At 41.1% G+C, this 27,296-nt stretch overlaps 1 long non-coding RNA gene across 3 annotated transcripts in view; it reads left to right on the forward strand.

The window, feature by feature from the left end:
- LOC115940895 (uncharacterized) overlaps positions 1 to 27,296 on the forward strand; it is a 165,640-nt gene that overhangs the window by 80,441 nt on the left and 57,903 nt on the right. For all 3 annotated transcript variants that reach the window (XR_014146850.1, XR_014146849.1, XR_014146851.1), the window contains exons 3-4: positions 26,285 to 26,334; positions 26,600 to 26,672. This is a non-coding gene — a long non-coding RNA (uncharacterized LOC115940895). The remainder of the gene's footprint in view (positions 1 to 26,284; positions 26,335 to 26,599; positions 26,673 to 27,296) is intronic.

Below are 27,296 nucleotides of genomic sequence, written 5' to 3' on the forward strand. Positions count from 1 at the left end.
TCTCCTACACAAGACCATTCCTTCAAGACTGGGAAAGGTAGCTGTTTTGCATAATAACATAAAAACAAACACAGACTCAAGCAAAGTGAGAAGACGAAGGCATCTGTTACAAATGAAAGAACAAGACAAAACCCCAGCAGAAGACCTTAATGAAATGGAGATAAGTAATTTACCTGATAAAGAGTTCAAAGTAATGGTCATGAAGATGCTCACCAAACTTGGGAGAAGAACGGAAACTCAAAGTGCTTAGAATTTCCTGACCCATAGGGGCACCTGGATGGCTCAGTCAATTAAGCATCCAACTCTTGATTTTGGCTCAGGTTATGATCTCAGGGTCGTGAAATCAAGCCTCACATTGTGCTTTGCCAATCAACACGGATTCTGTTTGAGATTCTCTCTCTCCCTCTGCCCCTTCCCACCCCCCACACACTTTCTCTCTTTCTAAAATAAATAAATAAACCTTAAAAAAACCCAACTTCCTGACCCATAAACAAAATTGAGGGTGTAGGGAGCATTAGAATTTTGAAATTATGGCTACCTTCTCAACGGCTGCATAAGACTAGCCTGTTCATCATCTATTATTTTTGTGGGTTGGAATAATACATTTAAACTACAAAGAAGTGGTTATAGAGTGGCACTGTTCTAAAGGGGAAATCACAAGAATGCAACTGGGGGCAAGTGTTTGATCTGCCTTATCAGATTCCTCTGTGTACGTTCACTGTGCTGTAAGATTAAAGTTTCTATGACCCTTTTGAAGTTAAATTCATTTTAGGTTTGTCTTTAAGAGAGACCGAGAAAGGGTTAAAAAATCACTCTAGGGTTGCATTTTGAGAAAATAAGAATATGCAACATTATGATATAGATAACAAGTGGCAAGCAGGATTACATTTTTCTCCCCTGGAATGTTCTTTGAAGGTATTCTAGAGTAAAACAGAATAGAAGTTGTCTATTTATAACATCTTTCTCAGTTTTTCTGGGAAGTCAGTAGAACATAACATTGTCATCATCTTTTTTTCTCACCTGATCTAGGAGAGTTCTCTTTTTGTAATTTTTAATGCTTTCCCTATATATGAAAGTTTCTTCACCTCTTGCATTTTTGCACTTAGTAATAATAGGAAATGAACTGACAATTTGTTTACAAGCCATATAACAAGAGCATCTTAACAGGATAATTGATAATTAAATACATGGTAGTTGTGTGGCATATATTTGATGGTTTTGTGACATTAGACCATTTCAGGTTTCATCTTATGCCCTCAAAATCAGGTTGTTTTTGCCCTGTTTCTGTTTTCTCATCACTCCTGTGCTTATATGCATTTATGGGATGTTTGTGTGTATTTTAACAGCAACAAAGATTAAAATAGTTCAGGCTCCAAGAACAAAATGGAAATGATGTTTTCCAGGGCACAGAATGCCCATCTCGTGTTATGGAAGTGCATCACAACTCAGCATAGTGATCCCTTTTGTGCAGGGAATCAGGGCCAGACTCATTCTGCTACTTCTCCCTATTTTATGATCTTGCTAAGATTGACCTCTACCTATCTTGAGGTATTATTTCCACTAAAATAAAATTCTTTACTGGGCTCCTTATCATGAGTGGCTATAAAACTTTTCCTTTTAACCCCACCTGTTAACAGAAGGAAATAGCCCTTCCTTCTCCTCTATACTTGGGACAACTGGAATAAAAAGTAACAAAAATAGCTACTAGAAATATTGGACTAAACAAAAAATGAGTCTAATCTTAAATTGTGTAAGATCCTCAAGTAGTCCTCAAATATCATTCTTAATTTAATTTTTAAAAATGCTATATTTTTGCTAAAACAATTTTCCCTCTTCCTTACCCCCTCTACCACTACTGCGGGGATTTCTTCACAATGGAGAACTTTCCATGGTAGCATTGTCATGGCACTCATTTTAGACATGGGTTATTTTGGGGACAATGATAGATTAATTGATGAGAGTCTGGGGCAATCTTTATTATTTAGTACTGCTATCTTTAAAGAGTAGATAATTTTCTTTTTTTAGAAGATTTTATTTATTTATTTGAGAGAGAGAGAGCACAAGCAGGGGGTAGTGGCAGGCAGAGGGAGAGGGAGACGCAGACTCTGAACTGAGCAGGGAGCCTGATGTGGGCCTCAGAACCAGGACCCTGGGATCATGACCTGAGCAGAAGGCAGACGCTTAACCGACTGAGCCACCCAGGCGCCCCAAGAGTAGATAATTTTCTTGATTAAATTTGTCTGTTAAACACAGTAGCTTTGATAACCACTGCAAGAAGACACAGTACTGTATTAGTACTAATACTGATTAGTACAGTACTATTATTACTGTCTTATTTGAGTAGGTTTTTTTAATCAGTAAAGATCAGTTTGGTCCTCAGAGATGCATGAGCAATTCCCACTGATTTGTACGGAACTCATGTATTTTTAAGAGTGATGGAAAGTTTAGTGTGGTTGTCTAGGAAAGAAAATCACATTCTTTGATGGGATTTCATGCTGCACAGAGATGGCATTAATGGAAGAAATTGGTCATAGAAGTCCATGATGCCTCCTGTATGACCAGACATCCCTGATTGTTTGGCTTCTGTTTCCAGGATGAATAATCTTTCCTAGTGATCCTCTCTCACATGTACTCTGGTATCCTTGTGTATGGACAGTGATAAAGTTTACTGCTGTGAAACTTTTAATGAGTTGTTATATGTAGGTGTTCAGGTAATGTCTGGCACAGAATAAATACTAAGTAAGTCTTTTCTAATAACTAATCATTTCTATAATTATTACTAATTATTCCAAGACCACCTCAAACAACCAACTAAGTAAGATGGAAATGGAAAACATGATTTAAGTTAGTGTCATTAGGAAGGAAGGTGTATCAGTTAGTGTTCGCCATGTAACACAGAAACCCACAATTTAGTGCTTTAAAAATAACAATGATTTATTTAACTAATGATTCTGTGGGTCATCAAGTTGGACTGTGCTCAACCTGGCAGCTTTTCTGCTTTTGGCTCTCAAGGATCTGTGGTCAGCTGCTAGGTCCCCTGGTGCCTGGCTAGTCTAGACTGGGCTTACCTGGGATGCTTGTCTTTGCTCTGCAGGCATGCTTGAGCATGGCCCCATGGTGAAGACAGAGGAGCGAGGCACAGGCAAAGTCACAAAGACCAGCCACATTGGCCAAAGGATGCTACAAGTCCAACCCAGATTCACTGAGTGGGGGAAATAAACTTTATCTGTCACTGGGACAAATGCAGAATCACATTGGAGAGGGTGTGGATTGAGAAGAGTGAAAGATTCGGCTGTTTTTACAATCCAACACATAGAGCGAGATGGTTGATGTGAAAGACAAAGCAGAGAAGGAATCAAAGAATTTGGATGTGCATTTGTGTGTGTTTGTATATGTAAGTACTTGTGTTTTGGGGAAAGGAATCAAGTGTAGCAGAGGGAAGATGAAAAATAACTCCAAAGTCTGATCACAGGTGCCTTAGAATATGGTGGCACTATATAGACAAATAGGAAATATAGTAGGAGAAACATTCACCTCTGAATGTATGGAGTGTGTAGTAGAGGTGAGATGTTTAGGAGAAAGTATCTAGGAAGGAATCCAGAAATCCAAAGGAAATGCAGACCTACATACTTAGGATATGAGTAGATGTAAACGACAACAAAAAAGGTGTCATTTTTTTTCCCCAGCCAGCATCAACTCCCCCTCTCTGGTAACCATGATTATGTGATTTCCTTTTGAGTTTCTTTTCGAGGACCCCATTTCCAGCTCTTAGTTCATGTGACTTGGAGAGACTAACCCCGGCCACTTGCTGCCTGGGTCCTGGCCAATCAGCATATTCCATCCCTCTGGTCATAGTGATTGGGTTAGGAATGGTACCTGACCAAGTTGGGTCTAGCAAAATGAAATCCTAGCACTGTGTTGGAACCATTGGAGCTTTTCCTTCCACTGAAGCAGCTGAACTTGGAGGCTATAGAGCTGCGGGAGGCCGTCTTACCGGTGGAGTCTGCTTAGGCGTGAAGCCAACAGAAAGAGAGGCAGAACTGATTGTGTGTGTGTGTGTGTGCGTGTGCGTGTGCGTGTGCGTGTGCGTGTGCGTGTGTGTGTGTGTGTGTGACAGAGAGAGGAGAGAGGGAGAGGGGGGAGAGAGAGAGAGAGTTTAGACCCATGGATCCAATTGTACCCAGAGCTATACATACCTTCAAGTTTTTCAACTTCAGGAACCAATAAATCCCATTTTTTACTTGAACTAATTTGAATTGAGGTTCAGTCATATGTTACTACTATAAAAAGAGAAAAGAATATAAACTTAGAAAACAATTCTATTTAGTGGGTTGAAGAAAAATTGACAAGTAAGTCATTAAAGCCCATGGAAACAAGAACTCCAAGAACAGAGAGACTAACAAAAAGGAGGGGCGCACAACAGTGTTGATGTCATCCCAGGTTGTGGAGCAAGAGCTCTTCTCTGTCCAGAAGCCTTGACTTGGGGGCCAGGAAAAACTCTGAAGGAGCACTCTTGGCAGCTGAGGGGTGGAGAGGAAAGTGCACTGCCAGGAACTAAGGAAAGAGTGGGCGATTTCCTTTTTCCATAAATGGGACTCCTAGTCGCTTGGGCTCAAAACCTTGGAATCAGCTCTTCTACCTCCCCCTGCCACAGCCCACAACAGCCAAACAGTCATCTCATCCTGTAAATCCTCCCTCCACAATTACTCTTGGACTTGAACCTTCCTTCACATTCCCACTGCCAACAGCTTGGTCCAGGTGCTCCGTATTCCTTTCCTGGAACCTGAGAAGACCTCCTCGCAGCTCCCGTGCCCACAGTCGTTCACCTCTGTCATCTATTTTTTTATTCTGCTGCCAGATTATTTGTCCCGAGGCTCAGTTCTGATGGTGAAATAGCCACACGGTGGGGGGCCTTGGAATGAGAACCCAGAGCCAGCTCTGACTTGCTACAGGATCTTGGGGAAGACTCATAATCTCTCTAGGTATGGGGCTCTACTTTTTGAAATGAGGGGTTGAACCAGGTGCTCTGACACTCATGTCTCCCCACTGCCTGTAAAAAACAATTCAAGCCCTAATTTAACTCTTTTAGCTTTAACTCATTTAAGATACATATGTTGTAGCCAAAAATGAAATACTTCCTGCACCTGAATGCCTTCCGCACAACCTTCTACATTTCTACCTCTGTTCATTCCACCTGTTCATTCTTTCCTCTATTCATTTCACCCAGAATTCCTTGTCTTCCCATATGGAAATTCCATCAGTCCTCCAAGGCCAAGTTCAAATGCTGTCTGTGAAGCTATCCTGAACTCCCAGCTGAGAGCCGTCTTACCTCATCTGTCAGGATGCTTTGCTCTGTTCTATTGCAGATTGAGCACACATCTTGCTTCTGGCCGAATTATCAACAACTTGGGGTTCAAACCTCAGTGATATTCATCACTGTAGCCCTCAAGGGATCTAGCCACAGTAATTAGTTCTCAGTAAATGGTTGAATGAATGAAACACACACTTTATTACTGTGTGCCTAACTCAGCCATCTCTCTAAGTCCCCCAGAGCAGTCTGATGTTGTAGGTCTGCTGAACAGGATTATGTAATAATAAAAAGATGGGCGTATTGGTGAGAATCACTGGAGCCAGTGCTGACCTCATTCCAACCTGGGCCAGTCATGTGTTCGTAATGTAAATGGTGGATACAAATTCCATTGAGGTCCCTTCTGTGGCTCCACATTGAGGCAAATGTTCTCACTGTTTTCAAGATAAGGATGAGAATATTCTGGGCAGAACAGAGTGGTCTCCGTCTGGTGCAGCTCTTGACAGTGGGGAGGAGTATGGACAGGCTAGTCCAGAAGAATATAAAGCAGAAATGGGGAGAAGGAAGAAAAGTCTAGAAGAAAGTGGCAGATAAAAAACAATGTGAGTATGGAGAGCACAGTTACCCCCAAATCCTTTCTATAGCAAGATTCTCAACTCCAGATCTATAAACTCGTTGACACGTTGTGGCGATACTGAGGAGTGACAGAGCCAGTGCCCATAGCCAGGAGCTAGAATTATGTGGCTCTCTCCTACCTTCAACAGTGAACCTTGAGACCTTCCTCTGGAATGCTGGTTTTTTCTACAGGGCTGAGGGGAAACAGGCAGCTGTACTTAGTTGAACCTTTGCTCCCTTCTTATTGGCTTCCCCTCTTCACCCACAGCAACTTAAATCATTAAAATCCTGTATAATTAAAATTTCATCCAAGTTACACCAGTTATGTTTGCTGGCCACAGAGGAGTGTATAAATATCTTAGGAAAGCATAAAGACAGAGGCTGCTTCCTGCCGGTGGTTTGCCCCTTGCACAGGATGCTGTCTGCTACTGTGTGTGTTATCGACAGCCCAGGGAAGCTTGAACTTGCGGCTCTGACTGAGCCTTTGTTCTGTAGGGTTATTTCCGTGGTGGGGGTCTAAGGGTGACATGTTGTTGGTGGGGGTGGATGTCTGCTCGGCTCACTGTGGGACTCGGGCTCTCCCTCTTTCTCTTTTCTCTCTCCTTTCTTTCCCTCTCCTCTTGCTCTCCATTTAGAATTTGATCTCTTGCTTTTAAATATACTTAGATTAAAATATCTCTCTCTATATATACGCCTCATTCTCTCATTTAACTGGAACACATGAGTTTATCTCCCTTCCTCCCCATCCTCTATGTCAATGTCAGATTAATTCTCTGCAACCCAATTTGTATTACTATTTCATTGCTCAAAACCCGACAGGTTTTGCATTGATGTTGAAAGTCTACTGTACGTTCATTCAATGAACAACCAATTTTGAGCACATATCATGTGCCAGGTGCTGCCAGGAGCTCTCTTGTCATAGATTTTCCAGCATTTCCAGAGGGTCACAAAGGGATTGGCTTGCTGAACAGTCCCTAGAATGGGGTTTTGGAACCCTGCGGTAATGGCCCTTTGTGTTGTGGGCATTGGGTATGTTTCTAAGTCATATAAATACCTTACTTGGTGTGGGGTATCATTGTAGTGGTAGTGACTTTGCTGTTATGTCACCTCCACTAAGATGCTTTTGACAGCTTTGGGATCAGGGTGCATCTGGGTTTGGGTTCCTATGTGGCAGACTGTGAGACAAAAATCTGAATGCAAGTAGTTTATCTGGGAGATAGTAGCAGTTAAGTGAGAAGGAAGGGAATGAAGCCGCTAAACATTGCATTATCAACTCAGTTATCTATAAGCAACTGGAGCCCAGTCCCTCCAGGGAACTCTGAGAAGCAGTGAAGAACATGCCTCAGAGTCACCCCAACGGAGGGTTGCCTGTCAGATGTCCCCAGACATCACTGGTTGAGAGCAGTTCCAGGGGCCAGAATATACTTGTACTTCTCGCTCACCTGCATGTCTCCAGTCCCATAGCAGACCTCAGGGTTGCCAACATAGTCTGGGCAGCTTTCCCATGGAGAGGAGAGGGCTGTGGGGATGTGACACAGGACTGATGGTTCCCAGGAGCAGGGGAGATCCCTGTTTGGTGCTTGTGGAGCATCTCGTACTGTTGATTTTCATCATTTGTGATAGTGATGTTCTATAAAGTCACCGAACGCCAACTTAGTGAATATTGAACCATTGTTCCTAGAGGAAATATAGGGTTTGCTGCCTGTGAGTCTCTGGTCACAACATTTGGTCAACATATCAATACATAACCTTGTTTTCTGGTTTCTGTTTCAAGACAGCTTATTTAATATATATTGTTGATTCATTAACATTGGACTCATGGCACTTTACCTCATGCCTGGATGAAGCTGGTCTAACACATGTATTTTCTCCATAAGGCACATCACAACCTTCTTGTGCTGAGGAACATCAGACAGCACTTCAGCACTGTGCTTGGGCCATTTTAAACAATAAAATCACCAACTATAAGAACAAAAATGTGAAAGATGTGGCACTAAATAAACCTCGGAAAGGACACTCTTTTACAAAGGATACTTGTTTGCAATGTGAGAGCTGAAATGAGAAGGTGGAGTGTCACCTCATTAGACCTTAGCTGGGAACATGTGCATTATGTCACTGAAATTTTTGGCTGTTTTGCAGATGTCTGTGAATGACTGTAAAAGGACCTTGCCGTTTATTGACTTTGGGGTTACAAGTAAATTTTATCTAGTAGGTGAATTTGCAAATGTGGAATCTGTGAATAATGAGGACTGACTATTTCACCTTAAGACAAACATAGTGAAAGCTTACCATAATGCTTAGTGGGGTCTAGAAAACTCAATCACGTAAAGTAGGGCTTTGTGTTAATGAGAGCGTAAAGAAGTGATTAGGGTGGCAAGGCAGCCAGTCAGAAGTCTCTTAAATAGTTATCAGTCTACAGTCATTCAAAACACCAGTAGGTTATGCTACTTAACAAAGAAATCTTTTTGATTTAGAATAATTTGTCTCTGGCAAATTTGGATTTTCTCAGAGACACCAGTATCTTTATTTGCATTAACACAAAGAGGTCAGTGCTTGAATTAGTGAATACCCATAGGATTATTTAACTGAGTATATTTTGGGTCATCTTTTAAATATGTTGCATGTGGAGGACCGGGTTCAGAAATAAGACCTGGTGTGGGAATAAGAATGGGAAGCAAGAGATATTAATTTGTAAAGTAGAAGAGAAAATAAGACATAAAATTTGCATCTGTGTATATAAAAATAAAAATGCTTAAATATAAATATAAATTTAACACATATATTTTAAATGTAAGCTAAACCAATTAAGGCTGAACACTATATTTGCTGGAAGCAATGAGTGTTGCACAAAGGGAAATAGGTTTTGTGGCTGACTTTGGCCATCTCCAAATGGCATATGGTTGGATGAAGTTGGATAGAAAGGTAGAGAAATGAAAATGCTAAAAATGTTTCTCTTGGAAGATTTTTTTTTGACAGAGACAGAGAGTGAGGGAGTGAGTGAGAGGGGCAGAGGGAGAGAATCCTAAGTCGACCCCATGCTCAGGGTAGGGCTGACATGGGGTGTGATCTCATGACCCTGAGATCATGACCTGAGCCAAAATAAAAAATCCAATGCTCAATCGACTGAGCCACCTAGGCACCCCTCTATTGAAAGATTTTTTGGATGATTTTGTCTCCTGACTCTCTGGATGTAATTATGGCCAGTGTTTGGTTATGGCATATAAAAAAATGAAGAATTGTTTCTGGATAAATTTTGAGGGTAGTAGGATAATAATTATCATATAATATCAAAATCAATAATGTGTGATAAACATCTTCTGTGAGTTTCTGTTCATAAAATCCCACCAAGATGCAATTTTTCACAATATTTCAAAAATGAATGTCTGCATTCATTCATTCACTCACTCACTCATTCATCAATCAGATACTGAGTGCTCAGTCTGTGCTAGACAGCCTTCTGGGGACTGCAGACACAGCAGCAAACTAAACCCATAATAATTCCTGACCTTGTGGAGCTTACACAGTAGCAAAGAGAGATGGATAAATACAGACATAAAACAGAATTTTAGATTCTAGAAGAGCAGTGGAGAAACAGAGTAAGGAAGGGTGATGGGGCTCCTTTCCTGCACTTCTTCAAGTGTCCACAGCTCTCCCCAGAACTCCAGCTGCCGAGACCAATCCTAGAAGACTCTGGTTAGCTTTTGCACAGAGGGGCATGGAGCTCGGGGGTTTCTCTGATGCTGAGCCTGAGGCATTCTGCGGGCATAAGAGGGGGCCAATAAATGCTTCTTGTTTTTGTTCCTTACAGGTATAGTTCTGATACACATTTCCTAAGTTTCCTTAGAAGGTGGCTGGAAAAATCAATCATCTCATGGAGACATTCAGCTAGATTGCACATCCTTGGGGCACCTGGGTGGCTCAGTCAATTAAGTGTCTGACTCTTGATGTTGGTTCAGGTCTTGATCTCACAGTCATGAGTTCAAGCCCCATGTTAGGCTCCATGCTGGGTGTGGAGCCTACTTAAAATAAATGAAGGAGGGAAGGAAGGAAGGAAGGAAGGAAGGAAGGAAGGAAGGAAGGAAGGAAGGAAGGAAGGAAGGAAGGAATAGAAATAATAATAAAAAAAGATTGCATAGCCTTGATGGCCCTACCCCTTGCCTCTTTCACTCACCTGGTCCTCCCCTTCTGCTTTCTATACATCCCTGCATGTAAGCCTTTTTGAGGCTCTGCTCTAGGGGACCCCAGGCCAAGGTGAAGAATGCAGTAATTAGGATGATATTACAAATATAAATGGGGTTTCCAGGGAAGGTATCACTTAGAAGGTGCACTTGAGCAAAGACCTGAAGAAAGGAAGTAATAGTTATGCAGATAACTGGGGGGACAGTGTTCCAGGTGGAGGAGACAACAGCAAGAGTAAAGACCCTTTTATTGGTGTGCCTGGAGTGGAGAGAGTGAGGAGGAGTAGAAGGAGGTGTGGACAGAGACATGAAGGAGACCCAATCCCATCTCTTGGGGCCATTGTTAGGACCTGGGTTTTGTTCCAAGTGAGATATCCAATTTATTCTCAGGAATTTGTATGCTTTGCCTATTTTATATTTTACTTTATTATTTTATATTTACAGAATACATTTGGATCCTTATTTTATAGATAGGTAAGTTGATTTTTGAAAAAATATCATTGACTTGATGAGAGCTGTTTATTCTTATTCTCAGCTTCCTTGGGTTGCTATAAAGTGGTATGTTCTTTGAGGACTGGACTATAGATATTGATGTACTATATTGATGGATGTTGATCTAGAGTATCATTCCTAACTTTACCTTTTGAACAAATGTTTACTGAGTACTACTATGTGCATGGCATGGGGAAGCAACAGGAAGACAAAAGACTCCAAGTACCTAAGAATGTGGTAATGCATGATAGTTTCTAAATCAGGGAACACACTTCCTGGAAATTTTCTAATTAAATATTCCATACTCACTTTATCTGTTGTACATTATTTCCTTTAATTTTGCTTGTCTCGGTAGAATTTCCATACATTAAACCCTGTTTCCGCTTACTTCAAATCCCATAAATACCACTGCTATTTTCAGCTGCTTTATGTGTCTTCTCTAATTTACCCCTACTGACTACAAATTTAATTCTCCTTGGGAGTACGTTCTGTGCATGCACAGGCATGAGACAGAGGCTTCAGAGTGAGATTTCTTCAGTGGAAATAAATGAATAACATGCCATGGTTTGAAGAATACAGAAATGAAAGGAATAATGTAGATTATCATTCAACTCTTCCACTTACTGTGTTCATTTAGTGTGACAGGGGTCCTAAGGGGTGGACATGTTCAATAATGTCTTCCATCTGACTCCAAAGCAAATCTCCTTGAGTTTTATACTTTTTTGCCAGCCTCACCTTGCCTTGGTTTTGGCATCTCTGGCTCTATTTTTACAGGTCTTTTTAGTATTATGTCCTTCGTTGTGACTATGTTGTGTGATTTTCATGTCTATGGGCTTTTCTTCCTCTTGAACCATCTCAGTCTGAGGGGATCCCACCTCTCTTTCCTTGGAAACTGTTGGGATTGGTAGCAGGACACAATCTGAACATGTGTTGGATCTCATATCTCCTAGAAGTTTCTCATTATTAAGAAGAATTTCATCCAAAGTAGCAGTTGCTTTGCCACTTCCTTTACTTTCTGAGAAGTGAACTTGTAAGCCAGGCAAGTTAAATCCAGACATTTATCAGATGACCTGATTTTCAGATGGAAGTTTCCATCATTTCTAGTAATTGAAGTCTCTCCTCACTTCCATAACTTGTCAATGTGCCAATTTTATGAGCCGTGCCAGGATTAACCTATTTCTTCAGCATATCCTCATTACAGTAACTTCTTTGTTCCTCTCTTTACATATTACACATATGTACATATATATATGTATTTTACCATTACCCAGATTTCTCTACAAAACTTTTATTCTTGTATTGACAAATTTCCTCAAAGGTTAGAGTGACCATTTGTTCCAGTTTGCCTGTGACAGTCCTAGTTTATCTGTTGTTCTTGGGGTATTAATAATTAACACCCCCCCTTTTAATTTCAAAAGTGTGCTAGCTTGGATTCTAAAATTATATGAACACCCAATCAAATTTTCCTTCTCATATTCTCTATCCTCACTCAAAGTTTGTATCCTAAATTGGAAATAAAGATAAAAATATTTGTACCTTACTGGCCCTTTAATTTCCTGACAGTTCTTCAAGCTCTTAGGGATTTTTCCAGTCACATGTTCCTGCCTATGTCAAATCCACATATGGCTGGGCTGTGCCATCCACCCTGATGGGTTTTTTTCCTTTTCGGTCTGTGACTCCTTAGATTCAACGTGCTATTTCCTCTGATTCTTTCCTGCAGGGACGTGTTGTTGTGGTTAATCCTCAGCAGGTCCTGCTTCATGGTCGTGGGATGATGGCCTATACCTAAGGCTCAGGTGCACTTGTTCTGAATATCCTCCCTTCCTCTTCTTTTTCACCAGTCGGGATCCTGAGAATCTTGATATCCTGGATCATTATTTTCTTCATTGTTTCCCCCCCAGGAACACTTTGTTGTGTTTAGCCAGCAGGCATGAAGACAGGAGTTGGCTCTACCCTTCTATCTGCTCTTCAAGCAGGGAGACCAGCTTGGCCAATTGGTGGCCTCCAGCAGAAAAAGAAACCCAGCAAAACCCAACAGGCCTTAGAAACAGTCCTCTTTGCTTCCCTACTTCTGGGAAAATAAGATGTATTGAGTGTCAAGCCCTTTGCTTCTCCCTTAACACCTCTTAGGGCAAGCTCTTTTTTGACCTGTTGGAGGAAAGCAGCCCACCTAAGTAGGTCAAGCTCATGACCTTGGAGTCAGACAGCTTTGGGTTTTATTCCTTACTCTGTGGGTTCAGGCAAGTTACTTTATTTCTGAGTCTGAGTTTCTTCATTTGTAAAATGAAAATACCAATTCTTATCTTACTGGATTTAGGGGAGAGTTAACTGAGGTCATGTATAGAATACACTTAGCATTCTGTTTGGCAATTAGTATATGCTTAATAAATAGTTGTTATTCTTATAATAATCATAACTATTAATATTAAGTATAGTGTCAGAATTATAGTAAACTATTGGTACATCAGGCTCTATTTTATGAAGGTGACAGCAATCCCTAATGCAATGACAACAATCGCTGAACCAACAGTGAGGTTCTGAAGACAACCCTGTTCTATTTTCTTGGGCGGCTCTTGGTGGCTGAGAATACCAGAGTCAATAAACCAGCCAAAACATGTGATGGAATAAAAATGATTCTCTATGTGTAGGCAATTGGGTGGCTTTGATTTTTTTTTCTTCAGAGTTCTCCTTTCTCCCCTTTTAGCTCAACAAGGTATAACATCTGTTATCTTTTCTTCTTGAAGTAGGATAACATGGAGAAAATGAAGTGTGGAGAGAAAGTAGGATCTCAAGTAGATTTTGAATTTGTAGCCTGATCAGATGGGTACTCCTAGGAGGTTTATTGGTATGTCTAAGAATGTGATCCCCAAATGAAATATGAGTGCTTCTGGCCGGTTACTTTTTCCTTCTGGAGACCTGGGGTAAGACCCTGTGATTCCTGACACTCCTCTCCCCTAGATTCTTGGTTCTTTGATTTTCTTCCCATCATAAATTATTTTCCAGACTATCTCTGTTGGTAACCCATAACCAGCTAAACCTACACTTACTAGAGGAGTCTTTGATACCTCCTTTCAGTTGATAAAATTAATTATAGAATCCTGTTTTTCTTCTGTCATTTCTTCTGGCCATTATTACCAATTTCATGAAGCTTAGCATTTAGATGGTATAACTTATTTTTAGAGCCAAAGATTTTCTTATTTCACATTGTTAGATGATCTGATTTTTTCTGAGCAACATCCCTATGATGTTGGAAAAAAGTGGATAAACTGAGGCTCATAATGCTTCAGTGACTCTCCTAAGATCTTTTGATGAGTCAAGGAGCAAGACTGGAATAGAAACCACGACTCTAGTCTCCTAAACTGTTTTTCTGACCACTAGACCACACTTCCTCTCCAGACTATGAAACACTGGAAAATGGGAGTGAGGCAGAAAGTAAATATGGAGGCGAACCCACAGAAACACAATTTTACTTGTACCCAAATCATGTCATTTAGCAAAGGAAAACAGAAGAACACCCCAGTCTCTTTGCTGTCATCAAAATTATAACCTAAACCCACAATGGATATAGAATAGGAAATGAGTCTGCCTTGAATTGTCATACTTTTTCCATTTAAAATGAATTTGAAAAAATTGTCTATTTTTCAATCCTGATGTATTTTCCCCTGCTACAAAAGGGTAATCTAAGCATTCAATTTTATTTAGATTTAAGGGTAATAAGTAAAATACCTTTATTACTCTCATTCTTCACACAATAAAGACCTAACCAATCATTATTTATTTCATGTTTAAGGCCTTGTGGAACATCAGGTTTTTTAGACATAGTCATTATCTTTAAATTTAAAATTTAGTTGGACAGAGACCACATACACCCATGAAGAGCTGAAGGCAATCGATAAATATCAACTGAGCAGGAGATATTAGAATCAGCGTGTGATGTGCAATAGTGAAAAGCAAAGCAATGTGGAACGCTTGGGTTTGAGTCCCAGCTGTACCATTAGCCAACTTTCAATCGTGGGCAAGTCAGATCCTATGCATTGACAGGGAGTGATAGCAATTGACTGCCTTGTCTTGCAACTGTACTGGTATGGAGACCAACATGAGAGAACACATGCAAAATGGTCTATGGGCTGGCAGATAATATATGAGAGGTGTTCAAGTCATGGGACGTATCCGATTCATGCCAGGGTCACACAGGCAAGCCTTTCTCCTTTGTATCTGGAATCCCCAATGATACAGCTCTCAAGAGTTGTTCATTTGCCCACACGGAAATTAAAACAGGAAATTAAAGGAAAGCTCCTTTGAAATTATTTTTGGCTGTGAGAACAGAAAATAATATGATATTTTCCTTTTGGTAAATAGCTCCTTGCCTCATCATTTGGAATAAGTGTGAGCGAGAGATATGTGAATACTTTGAAATCTGCTGATAATGGTTGTGAAGAGAGAATTTTTCACTTGGGAAAGCAAAGCGTGCAATTCCGGGAAGCTGAGTCCTCTGTTGATGGGGACAGAGGAGGCCAAAAACTCTTCCCACCTGTGGTTCCCAGGGAGAAATGATAACAGTCTTTCATCACCAAGGCCATGTGGCAACCAACAGGGATCCTTGAATGACCTTTTCATGGGGGCTAGCCTGAACTTGAGTTCGTGGCTTCCATCTGCGGGTGAAACTGGGTATTTTTGATGCAAAAACTTGAGAAAAGGCAAGAATGTACTTTTGAAATCAGGCAGGGAAAATCCACCACAATGATTGTTAAGTTATATTTTGTGAGGACATTTTAATTCTGGGAGGGAGGGCATGTGATTTTTCTTAATGGAGGAAACAACTCTACGACTTTTGTTTAAGCTTCTTTCACTCATCTCGGTTTATAGGGAGTCACTCTTTTATAGCAACAACTCATTACACTTCACATTTAGTGAAAAAACGTAAATGTCTTCTGTTGACTGCGTGACCCTAATTATGATATGAAAAGACAGCTTTTCAGTTATCTTGTGTCTAAAATAAAGCAGTAGGAAGACAATCCCAGCCTTTTTTCTCAGGGTGGTGCATGGGCTAATGTAAGCAGCACTGTTGAGCCCTTGTGTCAGAAGTAGAATAATAGGCAGCATTTAGAAAACAATACCATGGCGCCTGTCAGCCCTCAGACATTTTTTATTGTGAAATTTATATGACAAGCATTGCTTGTGGGTTGTAATATATTAGCACCATCTAGTGGTGATGGGCAGAGCTGTTCCCTGCCCCCCACTACCCACCCCCCCATCTCCATCAAACAAATTAAGGCCAAGCAATGAACTCTATTTATAGTCTTTTATCTAAATTTGTTGTCACTTGCCACTTGAAAGTGAAAGGCGCTACACAAGTGGGGTAAAAAGATAAAGAAGTGTGTAAACCTATTGTAATGATAGCAATAATAATCACTAACGTTTATTGAACACTAACTGCATGATAAATTTGACTAAACGCTTTTTTTTTTTTGAGAGAGAGAGAGAGAGCGCAGGAGGAGGGGCAGAGGAAGAGAGAGAGAGAATCTCAAGCAGATTCGGAACTGAGTGTGGAGCCCGATGCGGGGCTCGATCTCCCAACCCCGAGATCACTACCTGAGCGGAAATCAAGAGTTGGACACTTAACTGACTGAGCCACCCAGGTGCCCCTGTACTAAATGCTTTTTTATATAATCATCTTATTCAATCTTCGCAAGACTCTATGAGGTAGATATTATTCTTATTATCCCCATCTAACGGGGGAGAAAACAGGCTTGGAGAGCTTAAGTAACTGGCCTGGATTCGACCTCTGGTTTAGAAGACAAAAAATTTCCTCGTCTCACCAACATTGAATTTTCAGACCTTGTCATGTTGGTGCTATCAGACGTACTTGTGACAGAATACTGTGAGTAGGTGGAGCTCAGGAGTTTTCTCAGGTTGAGAAAGCATCCAGCTGGGGAAGCAGTGGGGCATACTGATTGAGAATGTGTGCTCCAGGGTCAGACTAGAATGGGGTTCAAGTTACAACCCAGCCAATCCTGTGTCCTTGGGCAAATTACAGTAGCTCCCCACAACATCAGCTTCTTCTTCTGTGGAATGGTGGTAAGAAGGCCTTACTCATGGGGGAGTTGGCAGTGTTGGGTGAGATGTGTGCGTAGAGTCTGGCTCATGGAAGATGTTGAAGGGCTTTTATTAGATCTCCATTTTAATTTTTAAAAAAGACATTGTAGATTTCTACTTTAATTGCTTTGAATGCTGAACTCATACAGAGTTTAGCGTTCTCCACCTCCCTCCCAGGGTATCAAAACACTCATTTTGTGGGTGGAAAAGAACCATACAAGAAGGCTTTGTTTTAGAGTTCAATAGCAAATCTGGGATAGAATGGAAAGTAGCCTAATTTCATTCCTAATTTGTCCCTTATTGTGGAAGGAAGGAGTGGCTCATTCATAACACATGGTGTTGCTGCTGTTGGCAAGTTTGTTCACACATGGAGTCCAGAGAAGTTCATACAGTGGTCAAGTGGCTCTTCCAGCCAGTATGGCAGCTGTGGGTCATGAAGATTTGGGAACGACTCCTCTCCCCTCTCAGGGCATACCCTCTAGCTCTTGTAGAAGGTACTCGGCTTTCATGTTCTATTCTCGGGACACTGCAGACGATCGCCATGGGAAAGCAGAGAAGTCTCTTCCCTTGGAGCTCTTTCCTCTCTGTTCATGCCCTCCTGTCTGCTTGTTCAGCACAGTCTTAGGAGATGGAAGAAGGGGATGGGTGAAGTCAGAATTTAGATCTAGATGATAGAAGACAGGAGGTCAGTGTGATGGGAGGGAGTTGGCCTCCATGTGGCTTATTTGAAAGAAAATCTGATTCTTCCCACTGTCGAGGATCAGCTGGGAGAGCCTGACTCCTTTCTGCTTTGCTCGGCATGACCCTGTTCCTGTTCCTGTTCATCATGCTCTTTGACTTATGTTAATATCGTCATGTCATATCACCTCTAATACACTGTCTGCCCAGCAATCAGAGATGGCTTTTATAAACACAGGTCTGATAATGTCCCTTCCTTGTCTAAAGCCATCCAGTGTCTTCCCATTGCTCTTACTAAAAAGTGCAGAATCTGCAACTTGACTTACCAGGGCCATGTGTGGTCTAGATGCAGCTTACTTCTCCATACTCATCCTCAGCTTCATCTCTGATCCCTCCCAACCTCCTCCTGACACTCTGGACGCTTTGGCTCCAGCATGCACTAAGCTCCTCAGACCTCTGGGTCTCTGTCCATGCTCTTCCCTCTGCTAGGACAACCTTCACTGGATTCACTCTCACTTACCCTTAGACTCGTGTTCCCAAGTTTTGCTGTGCATTAGAATTACCTAGGGAGCTTTAAAGAATCTTGATTCCCAGGCTTTATCCCATACCAGTCCAATCAGAATCTCTGGGGCTGAAACCCAGGAAAAAGTATTTTTTTTACAGCTCCCCAGGTGATTTCAATGTGTAGCCAAGTTTGAAAGCCAGTTCTTAGATTGGTAGGTGCCTAATTTCCTAATTTTCCCATCTAGTTTGGATTCTTCCTTACACGTTCTCATAGTCCTCCATACGTTCCCACATTTGTTGATTGTCTCTCCCACTAGACTGTAAGCTCCGTGAGGTTGTGTCCATTGTGGTCACTTGCCTCTTCCTGGGGTGTGGCACAGAGCCTGGCATTCAGGAGTTGCCCGATCAATAACTGTGGAAAGGAGAGCTGGAATGTGGCTTTATTAGTTTCCCCACCACTCACAGCTGGCCCTCTTCCAAGGCTAGAATGCTGCAGCTTGCTGCAGCCCAGGCACCTGCACCCACATGGTGAGTCAATGAAACAGCTGCTAAGAAGAGGAGGGCTTCCTGCTGGAGGCAACCATACTTTTATCACCTGGGGAGAGAGTTTCCTTGCCTTGGGGAACGTACCTACTGCAGGACCATAGCAAGGACCAGGATTATCAAGGATTACACTTGATCATTGTGCAACCCTCCCACAAAGATATTGGCCTACTAATGTATTTTTAATTAATTGTCTTCAGCAGTGAACATTTGCCAAGAAAAACATTCTCAACACTCAACAGTCAGAGGATAGTCCCACCTGACTCTTGGCTCCAGTTGATAGCATATTTCTTAATGAACAGTCACTCATATAGACGATACCTTAAAAATAAGTTAATAGAGCAACATATTTGCACAAAAGCAGCTGATTAGTATCAATATGACCCTAGAATGTACTTATAGAGACCAGGGATAGGCTTGGAGTACGACCCCCAAGACACTATCTTGAAGGACAGCTTAGCTGTGTGCTCAGAAGGATAAAAAATTAGAGACGTGTTTTCGTGTAAAATGCACTGATTAAATAAAGCTGGTGACAGGACGATCCTGACATCCATCTCAATGGTTTGCATTTTCTTTTCTGCATCCACTTCTACAGATTTCTTGCATTATATCACAAACATGGAAAAAGATATTACTGAAAGGAAATGTAAGCGGTAGTCACACTGAATGACTAGACAGCCCCAACTAGCCTCTATCAGAAGATTCTGCATCTGACCCTTTCTGCAACTCTGCATGACTCATTTTATGCTAACGTCTCCCAGTCTCCACCCTTAGAATGAAAGTAATAAAATTTGCCTTTAATTAAAGTCTCTAAAGTTGGGTCCAATGGAAAAATGAAATACTTGAGGATATGACTTAGCTTGTGCTAGGAATTTTATAGGCAGTTCACCAAGGATTTTTTTCCAAATGATTTGCACGATAGGCAAAATGTATTTTAAGCTGAACGCCCTGAACTGGAAACCGTGCACAATAACCTGTCCCAAAAGCAATTATCGCATCAGGACACACCCGTTGGGATTCAACACTCCTATTTAAAATCTGTCCAAACACCACAGCCCACGTGTGTAATGGTTTTGGCAGAAGGGTGAGAACCAGAATCTGCCAGAACCTTATTTAATGGAGCAGGAAATGGATGTTTTCCGAACCAAAGTTTTAAAAGTCGAGAAATACCTATTTTGTGAACAGGATTTATGGTCTCATCTCAGGAGAAGAAGAAGTAAAAGAAAATGGATAAAATTTAATTCCGTAAAGAAATCACAGCTCTGGAGCCCATTTTCCAATGGGAATTGAGAGTGTTTGTGGAGCAAGTTGGCTTGAAAGGTAATCTGCTTGAATGAAACACAAGGATTTTTCTATGTGTGCAAAAATATTTTGATCTCTGAGATTTCGAGTAGAAGATTCAGTTCTGACATTGCCTTTCCCGGGAAGTCTTTGCTGGTACCTCCTCCCCCACCCTCTGGGTTTGAAGCCCCTCCTTGTATGCTGCATACTTATCACGGGGTTTCTATGTTGTTTTGGAATTGTCCTCTTGTCTGTTAGATGATGAGTTATTGATGACCACGGATACTGTTTTGGACCTAGTGATCGCTGTATCAATGAATAAAGGAACGAGGATTATCATCGCTATCATAGGCTTGGTACAGTGTAGGTGGTGACACTTGGAACCCAAGCAAATAAAGCTAGTCATGGGCCACTCTTGTTTGCACATGACTAACTCGTACCACCATCTTGCGTCATCTGAAGGCTGAGTGTTCAGCATGTCAGGAAGCACTGTAGTTCCATTTAGTCAGTGTGTTTTGGCCCTGTTGGATTCTTGTAGTTGACTGCTGCAGTGATGTGGGTAGGCAGGGAGGGAGGGATGGAGTGAAGCCCAAAGCAATTTCTCAACAATCAAAGCCTGTCTTCTTCAAGGACTTTTCTTTCCTTACCATTAAGAGAAAATACTACTTTAACACATCAGTCCCTAAATCACCTTCTAAGAGGAGAGAACATAGAAAATCATTTAGCAAAGGTGGTCAAGAATTATTCTGGTTCAGTATAATTCTAGGGGAAAAGCTGCCTTGATTCAAGGCCCAGGCCTTTGGTGTTCTGTGGAAGAAACATTTTAGAAGTCTCAGAGTGGAGGATAGAATGTTCAGAGCGACCAGGCGTATCAGCAGGTGGGTTAGGGGATTCTGGGTGAGAGGCAGGCACGTGACCTCATAATCAAAGGTGGTTTGATGAGGAGCAGAAGAAAGGGGCAGAATCCTGAAACACCATGGAGCGAACTTTAGAAAGGAAATTGAAGTTAAAATAAAAGAGCAACAAAGATGATTTGATGTCTTGAGCAAAGAAAATGTGATGTGTAATTTTTTTCCTAAGGAAAGCTCAAATTAGCTAGAAAATGTGGCTGGTTTACATTATAATGGTGCATTAAAATTATTTTGATTCTTAAAATACTAACCTTTACTGAGAGGAGAGTACTCTTACCTTAAACTGTTGCTCCCCCAAGTTATACAGAAATAGGTGATATTATGTAACTGTGAGGAAATGCCCGTTCCACACAAAGAAGAGATCCCATCATCTACATAGATGGGTGAAGTCTGCTCAGCTTTATCTGAGGTGATTCAGTTCCCATGGCCTCCAATCCAAAAAACATCAACCTTTGTAACTCTCTGCCCCTCTGTCTATATTTACTCTCCAGAACTCTGTAATATTTACAGAGGGGGTCAATGAATCTGAATAACTGAAACCAAACTACTTGTTCATAAAAAGGTATCTTTTGTGTAGAAACAAAAAATTTTTAAAGTCATTCCCATGTTACTGTGGTGACAATAAAGAATAAGTTAATTTCTGTTCTCAAATGATAGCTTACTTTTTACAAACTTTATTTTTTTAGGTCGTGTTCTTTTTCCCAATCAACCAGTGAAAAGTAGGACAAAATATTACCTAAGTCAGCATGCTTTATATATGATACAAATCTTGTATTCAGAATGTGAGATTTCCTTACAGAAAAGGTGCACGGGCAATAGCAGTAAAAGGTATCTATCTATCTGGCCAACAGACACATGAAAAGATCACTTATCGTCAGAGAAATGCAGATCAAAACCACAAAGAGATATCACCTCACACCTGTCAGAATGGCTAAAATCTAAACACAAGAGACAGCAAGTGTTGGCAAGGATGTGGAGAACAGGAACCCTTGTGCACTGTTTTTGGGAATGCGAACTGGGGCAGCCACTGTGGGAAACAGTATGGAGATTCCTCAGAAAGTTAAAAATAGAACTACCCTATGGTCTAGCAATTGCACTTCTGGGTATTTACCCCAAAAATGTAAAAACACTAATTTAAAGGGATACATGCACCTCTATGTTTATAGTAGCACTTTTACAATAGCCAAGATATGGAAGCAGCCCAAGGGTCCGTTGATAGATGAATGGATGAAGAAGTGGTATGTATATACAATGGAATAGTATTCAGTCATCAAAAAGAATGGAATCTTGCCATTTGCAACAACACGGATAGAGTTAGAGAGTATAATGCTAAACAAAATAAGTCAGTCAGTAAAAGAGAAATACCGTATGATTTCACTCATATGCAGAATTTAAGAAACAAAACTAATGAACAAAGGAAAAAAGAGAGAGAGAGAAACCAAGAAATAGACTCTACTATAGAGAACAAACTGATGGTTATCAGAGGGGAGGTGAGTGGGAGGATGGGTGAAATAGGTGATAGGGATTAAAGACTACACTTATCATGATGAGCACTGAGTAATGTATAGAATTTTTGAATCACTGTATTGTACACCCGAAACTAATATAACGCTGTATGTTAACTATACTAGAATTAAAATAAAAATTAATAAAAAAAGGGTTTGTTTATGCATGGACAAATGCTGCCTAATATTTATTGTAATTATAGTAATCATGTAGTAGTTATATGCATGATGTATAATGCATATATGCATGATAATGCATAATGTACTTATATGTATAATATTGCATATTATGTACCACTTATACATATAGTAATGTAATTGTTTTCTTTTTTCTTTTTTTTTTTTAAAGATTTTATTTATTTATTTGACACACAGAGAGATAGCACAAGCAGGGGGAACAGCAGAGGGAGAGGGAGAAGCAGGCTCCCCGCTGAGCAGGGAGCCCGATGCAGGACTCGATCCCAGGACTCTGGGATCATGGCCTGAGCTGAAGGCAGATGCTTAACTGACTGAGCCACCCAGCTGCCCCATGTAATTGTTTTCTTAAAAAAAACAAAAAAAAACAGGTATCTATCTCTCTTAGCTAATATCTACCATGTGTAGGCACCACACTAAGTAAATTATATTTCATTTATTCTTCCCCACAAGACCCTAGAGTGGGATTGCTAGTCTGGATATGTCACAGATGATCCGATGTGGAAGATACTTAGAGAGACAGAGCTGGGTGGTCCAGGCATCATGGTCTGTTAGTTAGGGGAGCTGAGATTTGAATGGAGGTCCAGCAGCTTGAACCAGGGGCTTGAAGACTCTTGGAAAGTGGAAATGAGAGAAAAGGAAGAGTCTAGAATGTACTCAGTGACATTTATCTAGCCAAGATTTATGAAACTCTTACCACATGACAGGTATGGCACCAGACATTGAGTGTACAAGAGTGGATAAGACAAATCAGGTTCCTGCTCAGACTGAGCTAGAGTCAGGTGAGGATGGGAAACAACCTAAACACACATTTAAAATGAAGCAGGTAAGCATGATGATGGTGAATGCCTCCCAGGTTCCTATCTTGGTGTCTGCTAGTGCTTACTACCAACCAAATCAGAAAGCCCAGAAGACAGAAAAGATAATGCGCCTGGTTTTGGACATGTTGAGTTTATGGTGGAATATACAGAATATAATACATTATTTCCTCCTGCCATTGGAAAATAGGAATGTTTTTCCAAAAGTGAGTCTTCTTCCTATAGGGCAGTTCCTTTCTTAATCCCTAGTTTTGTACAAGGGTAAACTTTTTTAGTTTAGTATGAAGTGAACAGAGCAGACAAACTTACCGGCATGTGTGGAACATACTTTCTACTAAAAAAAGTAGTTCATGAAAAAACCCCAACAAGGGGCGCCTGGGTGGCTCAGTCGTTAAGCGTCTGCCTTCGGCTCAGGTCATGGTCCCGGGGTCCTGGGATTGAGCAAATTACATAGCCTAGCGAATTACAAAGGCCCTGCATCGGGCTCCCTGCTCCACGGGAAGCCTGCTTCTCCCTCTCCCACTCCACCTGCTTGTGTTCCCTCTCTCGCTGTGTCTCTCTCTGTCAAATAAATAAAATCTTAAAAAAAAACAAAAAAACCCCAACAAGATAAGTTAAAAAAAAAACAAACCCATAAAATATAGAGGGGGTATATGGATCATTGATGCAATTTTTCACAGAGTGGCAAAGGAAAGCCTTTCAAAAAGACATTTTAATAAAGAGTTGAAGGAATTGAAGGAGCAAGTCATGTCGATATTTGGGGGAAAGAATATTTTAAGGCATTGGAACAATAAATGCAAATAGCCTACTGAAGCAGGACTGTTAGAAGAACAGAGTGAGGAAGCAGAGTGGTCAGAGGGGAGAATGGTCAGGAGCAAGGACAAATAAGTGATGGAGAGAAAATTATGTTGGGGCCTAGATGTCATGTGTAAAGATTTTGGCTTTTATTTGGCGTGAGCTTGGAAGACACTAGATGGTTCTTAGCAGAGTGAACTTCCAATTGTGTGTTTTTTTTCTGTGCACCGAACAATTAGTTCTGGCCTGGAGATGGTGCCAGATCCCACAGGTTAAGGGGTCAGTCCCACAAGCCTGCCCCCCCTCAGCTACCAGCCCCTTCAGAAGCCAACCACAAGTCCAGCTCATCACCCATGCTACCGACGGACCAGCTGTGGATCAGACATTCGCATGACCCCCTCCTCAGCTTTGACTAATTTGTCAGATTGGCCCACAGAGCTCAGAGAAACATTTACTTACACTTAGCAGTTTATGAGAAGGGTATTATAAAGGATACAGATGAACAGCCAGATGAAGCGGTACACGGAGTAAGGGATGCTGGAAGGAGCTTCCCCATACCCCCTCTGGGCATGTCTATACGTGTTCCCCAACATGGAAGTTCTCTGAAGTTCCCTTTGGGGTTTTCATGGGGGCTTCATGACACAGGCATGATTGATCAAATCACTGGCCTTTGGCAGCTGAACTCAATCTACAGCTCTTCTTCCCCCATAGCCCACCAGCAGGTCAAGGGTGAGAGCAGAATCTCCAACCCTCTAATCTCATGGTTGGGTCCTCTGTCAACCAGACCCCATCCTTAGGTTACTTAGGAGCTTCCGCAAAGTCACCATATCAATATAACAAAAGACAGGGGCGCCTGGGTGGCTCAGTCGTTCAGCGTCTGCCTTTGGCTCAGGTCGTGATCCCAGGGTCCTGGGATCGAGCCCCGCATTGGGCTCCCTGCTCCGCGGGAAGCCTGCTTCTCCCTCTCCCACTCCCCCTGCTTGTGTTGCCTCTCTCGCTGTGTCTCTCTCTGTCAAATATATAAATAAAATCTTAAAAAAAAATTATAAAAAAAATATAACAAAAGACACCTTTATCACCCTCATAACCTAGCAAATTACAAAGGTTTTAGGAACTCTGTGCCAGGGACTGGGAGAGAGACCAAATATACATTGCTTAATACGTAGCACAATATCACTGACTTCATTATGTTTTGTAGGCTTGTGACTCTGCTCTGATTCCTATGGGAAGAGTAGAATGCAAAGGGGCAAGGACAGAATCAGGGACAGAAGTCAAAGGTCAAAGGCTATTGCAAGACAGAGTAGAGAGATGATGGGGGCTTGGATCAGAATGGTGGACAGACTAATTAGTTCAGACTAATTAGCTGGGGGCTGTTGAGAAGTAGTCAAATTCTGGATGTTGAAAGAAAAAGCTGAACAGCTGGAAACAGAGTGTGAGAGAAAGAGAGGAGTGGAAGATGAGAGATCTCCGACTAGCATGATCTGAATTATGGAATTGCTATTCCATGAAATGACATAGACTGAGGAAGAACAAATTTGGACAAGGGACTAAGTGTGGCTTTGGATAGGTTAATCTGAGATACTCATTAGACGGTGAAGTGGAAAAGTTGAGTTGGCCATGGGGGCGAGGGTCTAGAATTTTTGGAGAAGGTCCAGGCTGCAGATTAATACATAAATGCATTTGAGAAATGAAACATATTAATGGTCTTTAAATCCATGAAGCTTATACGCTATGTTCCATACATCCCCCCTCATACAATCTAGACCTTTGCTTTTGCAGACAAGCATGCTGATATTTTATCCACCTAGTATCTATCACATATATGTATATTCCATACACTCATATACCCACTGAAATACACAAGACACAAAAGGCACATGCAAGGTTGTTCATAACAACACTGCTTATAATATTTTAGACTGGAAACAACTCACACGTCTGTTGCAGGTGGAAAGGGTAAACAAATTCTGGCGAATATGTACAATGGAATAATGTACAGCAATGAGAACGAATACACTATAACTATCCACAGGAATGTGGATGAGTCTTTCACACATACTGTTGACCAAAAGAAGCCAGACACAAAAAAGGCTTGTTGTACTTTCCTATCTATATAGAATGGGGGGAAAAGTGAAAAGTCAAAATGGTGGTTGACATTGGTGGGTAGTGACTTGAAGGGGGCACAAGGGGGACTTCGGATAGGCAGGTTCTGTTCTTTCTCTTGAATTCAGAGCTCAGTGTGTTCACTCTGTGAAAAACCATTAAACCACGTACTTATGATTTGTGTGCTTTTCTCTCTCTATATATTATATTTCAATAAAGAACTTACTTAAACTATCTTTATGCACCCCATCTTCCCCTCTAGCTCCTGATGTTGCAAATGACACGGTAAAGAGGAAGACATTGATACAGCTGGTGAGAGAAAAACATTACAATATCCTTAAATAGATGAGGGGATAAGGGAAGTAGTAGACAAGTAGAGGCTTTGGTCAATGCCAGGGACATGGGCAGATCATCCATAGTGTCTGGAAAAAGCAGTTATGGAAAACGGTACAGAGCTTCCTCAAAAAATTAAAAATAGAATCACCGTATGATCTAGCCATCCCACTTCTGGGGACATGCCCCTAAGAACTGAAATCAGTATCTCAAAGTGACAGCTTCATTCCCATGTTCGTTGCAGCATTATTCACAATAGCCAAGACATGGAAACAACCTAAGTGTCTATCAAAGGATGGATGGATAAAGAAAATGTGGTATGTACATAGAATGAAATATTATATATCCACCCTTAAAAAAACAAAAGGAAATTTTGTCAGTTGGGACAACATGGATGTACCTGGAGGACATTATGGTAAGTGAAATAAGCCAATCACAGAAGGACAAACACGGCTTGATTCCAGTTATATGAGGTATCTAAAATAGTCAGTTCATGGAAACAGTAAAATGGTGGTTGCCAGAGGCTGGTATGTGGGAGAATGGGGAGATGTTTTTCAACAGGTATTAGAGTTTCAGTTACACAAGATGAGCAAATTCTAAGATGTGCTGTACAACATAGAGCTTATAGTTGGCAATACCGTGTTGTATACTTGAAACTGTGAAGAGGGTAGACCTCAGATTAAGCATTCTTACCACAAAAAAAGCAGGGAAAGGCAGGAGGAATCTTTTGGAAATGATGGATATGTCTGTTACCTCGATTATGGTGATGGTTTCATGGGTATATACATATCTCCAAATTCATCAAATTGTATGTATCAAAGAGAGTCTTAAAGGGAAGAAAAAATATTGAGGAATTTTATGCATCCCTAGTTTTTCTTTTGAGTATATATATGAGGAACAATGTTGCCCTCTAGTGTTCAAACTTGTTTTTTTTTTTTTTT

The sequence above is a fragment of the Leptonychotes weddellii genome, chromosome 7 (assembly GCF_054177405.1).
Source record: "Leptonychotes weddellii isolate Sample4059 chromosome 7, ASM5417740v2, whole genome shotgun sequence".
NCBI classification, from domain to species: domain Eukaryota; kingdom Metazoa; phylum Chordata; class Mammalia; order Carnivora; family Phocidae; genus Leptonychotes; species Leptonychotes weddellii.